The 6,937-nt window shown below is 41.0% G+C and overlaps 1 long non-coding RNA gene across 1 annotated transcript; it reads left to right on the top strand.

Moving 5' to 3' along the window:
* Positions 1-292: 292 nt before the first annotated feature.
* On the top strand, positions 293-2,434 carry LOC120973431 (uncharacterized). Its single transcript, XR_005768279.3, has 2 exons — positions 293-2,024; positions 2,124-2,434. It is a non-coding gene; the product is annotated as an uncharacterized lncRNA (long non-coding RNA).
* The last annotated feature ends 4,503 nt before the right edge of the window (positions 2,435-6,937 follow it).

Genomic DNA, 6,937 nt, shown 5'->3' with positions numbered 1-6,937 from the left:
AAGACCGGAGGAGTACGCACGTGTTGGTGATTTTTTCTAAGAAGCGACACGAAGCAAATGTTTGACCAGCTCAGAACCCATTGACCATAGGGGTCCACCTCGTAAAAAAATGCTCGAGCGCTCCCAGGCCTCCAATTCCTGGGAGCTAAAATTAATTATGAAATCTAGTTTCATAGTATATATATATATATATATATATATATATATATATATATATATATATATATATATTTGGTATTATAGATGTTGATATTTTCTAATATAATTTTGGTCAAACTTTGTAGAACTTGACTTGATATACAAATCTAATACGTAAAGTAAAAAAGATCGGAGAAGTACACACGTATTGATGATTTTTTCTAAGAAAGGACACAAAGCAAATATTTAACCAGCTAAGAACCCATTGACCTTAGGGGTCCACCTCGTAGAAAAAACGCTGGAGCGCTCCCAGGCCTCCAATTCCTGGGAGCTTGGAAATTGTAGTGATTCTCTTGTGGCGGCTTGGCCGATCTGCTCTAGCGGCGAGGGCATCCACATCATGATTTTCTCGGTGGTGCTTAGGAGGCGTATTGGAGACGGTGTTGGGTGAGGCAACAGCGGTGGCGCCGTGGCGGTGGCTCCCGTGTGAGGATCTCATCTGCGACCTCGCCACGCGCCAGTCCAACACTCCCCTGCGCCAACTGCAACCACACCCACTGGTTTCGTGTTGCGCTCCATCTCACAGCTCACCGGAGTCGCTGTCCGCGACTTCCATACCCTCAGCCACTATCCTACATCTCCTCCAGGCCAGCGGCGCTTCAGCTTGCAGTTCTTGTCGTGCCCCATGCCCCCATGCTACCCGCCTGCTGATTCGAATTCAAGAATAACTGTTAGGTAGAATCTCTCCTCAACACCATTACAATTCATGTATTCAGATTGAATCCTCTCAGCCGAACCTACACATGTGAATTGAAGTATTGTGAGATGTTCCAGATTTGTCCAGTTTGAATCCTAACCGTGCAGAAGATTAATGAGACACTTTTTGTTAACATAAAATTAGCAGGACCCATGCAAAAATGTATAGTTGTAGTCGAGCATTAAGTCCTAGGCACATCAGATTGGATTTGGAACTTCTTGGCATAAGGTAAACATATACTGAACCTCTTCTATGGTCTGCAGATTCGGTTTGTGAGGTAGTGACAAAATATGTCTTTTAAACTTTACATCAATAATCGCAGAAGACTGCATGGATTTAAATTTTTTAGTCATGAAGGAGCCGACCCTTGATCGAATAGACGAATACATGAACTTATCAAGATGCTTATCTGAAGAATGTTCACAAATTATATGTTGCATGACATGGATAACTACATCAACCTTATTGGTTCTATGTAGTGTTTTTCAGTATGTTGTCTTTGCAATATGATAGTTTGCTTCTTCAGTTTGTGACCTTCTCTATCATAATTATTATGTATAGGGTTCATGGAAGTTAAGATACCAGCATGTGTTTCCTTCTCAACAATGACCTTGCTAGGAGCATCATCACAACTGTCACCTACGGACTGACACCACTAACCCATGGATCCACCATAATCTTTGCCTGCTCTATGGGCCACGAATGTTCTTCCTGGTTTAATTATGTGGTTTGTTCTGTAAGGTTTTTTTGTAGGTTCCATGATTGCCATCAGAAGAGTTTCAGTTTTGTCTCAATTCTTGGGATAACTAGTAGAGATCTAACCCTTCTTTCGATTATGTCAATTGCTTTGCTTATTTCTATCAGCAAATTACCTCACAATTTTTAATTTGGGCATTGCTGATATTCCGAACTCCTGATTCATGTATGCATTAGAGCAAGCGAGAACTGAATCCTCCATTCTCTTGGTGAATCTATGATGCGTTCCTGCCTTGGCGCCAAATTTTGGCATGCGTCTAACATATAATGGAAGTCATAGTGTCGCCTTCACCGAAGCTCGTTCGGAAGCGAAATGTTTGATGTTCTTTCTGAGATAGACGGATTAGTTTTTCTGAGCTAGCTGGTTCCAGAAGTGAGTATTTTGCTGTTTTGGTACTCTGATCCATTTGCCGTGCTTGCAATCTCTTTTGTACAATCTTTGACATTGCCTAACTTTCGATTGCTTTTGCAGGGAAACAACATCCAATCGGGTTCCCTTTTTGTCCAAACGATAGTTTCCAGGTCAAGAACATGTATTTGTCTTCCTGAAAGGAAAATTGTACGTTTACTTACAAATACAAATGTGTTTCCATTGGCACATTTTGGTTGTATTCTCGTATGCATATCTTCCCCAATATATTTCTATTGTGATTAATAAGTAAGGCTAGGTATCATCTTTCTCACATTTTTAAAGCTTCATGACTACCACATGGTTTGGAAAGGCTTAGTTCAAGCACCAGATTATTTCTACTCTTTTAATGAATATATAAATGTGTTGATTTCTGGGATCTCATATCCAAAACACGACGATAGATGAACTTTCAGCAGACTTTAATCTCGCGACAGATAGATGGGCGCAACAATGTGCCAAGTATTCCTTTGTGCTGCAGAGGAAACCGATTAAACTCCCCCTTTGATGACTGAGCAATATATGGGTCAATTTATGTTAATTTAACTTTTTGTTGCGTATGTATTGATGGGAATTCCTATAAATCCATTGTAAAAAATGTATGGGCGCGGCAACGCGCGCCTTCGATGATCTAGTCAACCAATGTATATGCCCTTAGTCAGGGTTACACCTTCAAATATAAAGCATCAAAATTGAAGGGGCCATCATTATAGAACCTTCATTCATAAACAAATGACGCAGTTTTAGTTCAAATTAACTCAAACCACGTAGCTTATTTATGAACGAAGAGAGTAGTTATCAATCATTAGAGTACTAAAATTCTAACCACTCTCAAGATTTGATCCTTAAAGGACCAAAAGTACACGTACATAGGCTAAATACCAAACATATATTTTTAGAGACTGTTAGGGTTACATATGAAATAAAGTACAATGAGATTTAGACTATAGGATTTTTATACGTATGATTCTTTTGTCATCATCAGAAAAATAGGGAGAGAAATTTGAAGATGCTCCACTTTTCTCCTATTTCTAAGTCAGTTTTTTTCATAAACCCAAGACGAATTTAGTTTTTAGAACACCCAACACAACCCAAACATATTTTCTCTTACCAGCCATCTACAAATCTTTTAAGAGGAGGGATGGTGTTGGACCTTATAGGACCTATATTCCAAAAAAAAGGGATTGTAGGTTTGCATCTGATTTGGGAGCTGACATTTGGGACCCACGAGGTTAAAGCCTACGCAAAGTGTTGTCAACATAGTAAACAAACAAATTTGAAAGCCATGCCCGTTGGACATTAATCCAATGGTTGCCATGCTTATTCAATCTCGTGTCTTCTTTCTTGGCCGCCCAAACTGGCGTCGGTTGGCTCGTCTGTTCCCGCCTCCCGTGGCCGATGGCACAGCTGTGCACACATCACCGTCTCACTCTATCCTAAACCGCCGGGTAGGTCACCCCCATACCCCACACTTCCTTTTATTACCCACCAACGGCTGCCCAACCTCGCACCCGAACTAGTTAACCTCGTACTCTCCTTTGTCTGGGACTCCACTACTGTGTCTTACCATGTCTGTGTTGTTCTCGTCTAAGGCCTTGCTGTCATCCTCCGTCTTGGTGCGCTCACTGCAGTGTTGCCATCTAGCGTCGTCAACGTAGTAAACAAACAGAGCCATCAAAAGATAATTATACATGGAGAGGCTGACAACAAAGACCCACCTAGCTTCATATGGCCGTACATAAGCAAGTGTCCCCTTATTTCAAGTAAAAAATGCTTCCTCCTACTGGGATTATGACATCTAGGACCCATCAAGTTGAAGCCTATTCGTCTAATCCTAATCGTGTATGTATATACTGGTCTCCAACAATGAGGCCTGACCAAGGAGGAGCGGTACGTACCGTACTAATCGTATTATGTAAGTAACATGCATATGAGACCGTGTCAAGTATGCAGTGTGTACTTGGGTAAATACAGTACACAGAGTGATAGGGAGGAAGAGAATACACACACAACTACTAACAAGGTCAAACTGATCGAGAGATTACTAACACAACACGTAGAGCCATCTTGCCGTGGATAAGCACGTACGAAGCTAATTCAGCAACCAGCCATGAGAATAGGGACAAGACAATGTTTGTGGATAAGCACATACTCAACAACTGCCCATGATAATAGGTAAAAGGGCAATGTTTAGTTTGAGATATTTGGCTCCAGACTAAGGCAAGCCTGTCTAAATCATGTACACGTACGACCATGCTACAAAAATACGATCCAAGTACACACCATTTGGTTCTCTTTGTTTTGAGGAAACACAGTGGGGAAGACCCCCACTGTAACTCCGATTTTCATTAATATGAGGACACAAGTTACATCACTGTACAAGATTTACATGATAAATAAAAGAGTCTACAAGTAATCTAGCCAACTCTGCATCCCTTCTTTCAAACTAGGTTTGGCTTTTTTAATGATCATCTCAAAGTGCTCCTTGAAAGTACTAATGCAGTATTGCATATTTTTGGGTTTGTGATCAGAGATGATGTTGTTTCTGTGCTTCCAAATACTCCAACATCCTGCTACGAGGCATTCCTTATAACATACAACATTATTATATCTCTTACCCTCCATGAGCATCTCCAAAAGCTCAAAATCTGTTTTCCATTGAAATCCAATAGCCATCTAGAAATTCTGGCTAAAATCACAACTAAAGAAAAGATGAGTAAGGTATTCCTTTGCTTCATCATCACATAGCACACATCTTGTAGACTTAATATGAATTTTTTCCTTGTAAGAAAATCTTTAGTGTTTAGTCTGTCCTGTAGAAGCAACCAGAAGAAAAACTTTTGCTTAGCTAGGGTGCATGATTTCCATATCCACTGAAATGGCTTGGGTGCATCAGCAGGGTTCCCAATATATTCTAGGTATATTCGTTTATTGGAATAGTTAGAACCATGATGTCTGCTACACAACCTTCTTCTTGTATACGTTGTTGGGCCTCCAAGTGCAGAGGTTTGTAGGACAGTAGAAAATTTCCCTCAAGTGGATGACGTAAGGTTTATCAATCCGTGGGAGGCGTAGGATGAAGATGGTCTCTCTCAAACAACCCTGCAACCAAATAACAAAGAGTCTCTTGTGTCCCCAACACACCCAATACAATGGTAAATTGTATAGGTTCACTAGTTCGGCGAAGAGATGGTGATACAAGTGCAAGATGGATGGTAGATATAGGTTTTTGTAATCTGTAAATATAAAAACACCAAGGTAACAAGTAATAAAAGTGAGCACAAACGGTATTGCAATGCTAGGAAACAAGGCCTAGGGTTCATACTTTCACTAGCGCAAGTTCTCTCAACAATAATAACATAATTGGATCATATAACTATCCCTCAACATGCAACAAAGAGTCACTCCAAAGTCACTAATAGCAGAGAACAAACGAAGAGATTATGATAGGGTACGAAACCACCTCAAAGTTATCCTTTCTGATCGATCTATTCAAGAGTCCGTAGGAAAATAACATGAAGCTATTCTTTCCGTTCGATCTGTCATAGAGTTCGTACTAGAATAACACCTTAAGACACAAATCAACCAAAACCCTAATGGCACCTAGATACTCCAATGTCACCTCAAGTATCCGTGGGTATGATTATATGATATGCATCACACAATCTCAGATTCATCTATTCAACCAACACAAAGAACTTCAAAGAGTGCCCCAAAGTTTCTACCGGAGAGTCAAGACGAAAACGTGTGCCAACCCCTATGCATAAGTTCACAATGTTACGGAACCCGCAAGTTGATCACCAAAACATACATCAAGTAGATCACGTGAATATCCCATTGTCACCACAGATAAGCACATGCAAGACATACATCAAGTGTTCTCAAATCCTTAAAGACTCAATCCGATAAGATATTTTCAAAGGGAAAACTCAATCCATTACAAGAGATAGAGGGGGAGAAACATCATAAGATCCAACTCTAGTAGCATAGCTCGCGATACATCAAGATCCTGCCAAATCAAGAACACGAGAGAGAGAGAGAGATCAAACACATAGCTACTGGTACATACCCTCAGCCCCGAGGGTGAACTACTCCCTCCTCGTCATGGAGAGCGCCGGGATGATGAAGATGGCCACCGGTGAGGGCTCCCCCCTCCGGCAGGGTGCCGGAATAGGGTCCCGATTGTTTTTTGGTGGCTACAGAGGCTTGCGGCGGCGGAACTCCCGATCTAGGTTATGTTTTGGGGTTTCTGTATATATAAGAGGTTTTGGCGTCGGGAACAAGTCAGGGGGGTCTCCGAGGCGGCCACGAGGTAGGGGGTGCGCCCAAGGGGGTAGGGCGCGCCCCCACCCTCGTGGATGCCTCAGGACTCTTCTGGCCCATCTCCGATGCTCCGTGGGCTTCTTCTGGTCCAAAAATAATCCCCGTCAAATTTCAGGTCAATTGGACTCCGTTTGGTTTTCCTTTTCTGCAATACTAAAAAACAAGGAAAAAACAGAAGCTGGCACTGGGCTCTAGGTTAATAGGTTAGTCCCAAAAATCATATAAAATAGCATATAAGTGCATATAAAACATCCTAGATGGATAATATAATAGCATGGAACAATCAAAAATTATAGATACGTTGGAGACGTATCAAGCATCCTCAAGCTTAATTCCTGCTCGTCCTCGAGTAGGTAAATGATAAAATAGAATTTTTGATGTGGAATGCTACCTAACATATTTATCAATGTAATCTTCTTTATTGTGGCAAGAATATTCAGATCCGAAAGATCCAAGACAAAAGTTTAATATTGACATAAAAATAATAATACTTCAAGCATACTAACCAAGCAATTATGTCTTCTCAAAATAACATAGCCAAAGAAAGCTCATCC

Source organism: Aegilops tauschii, chromosome 2 (assembly GCF_002575655.3).
Source record: "Aegilops tauschii subsp. strangulata cultivar AL8/78 chromosome 2, Aet v6.0, whole genome shotgun sequence".
NCBI classification, from domain to species: domain Eukaryota; kingdom Viridiplantae; phylum Streptophyta; class Magnoliopsida; order Poales; family Poaceae; genus Aegilops; species Aegilops tauschii.
Note: the sequence above shows the minus strand (reverse complement) of the source record. Positions and strands in the feature narration are given on the sequence as shown.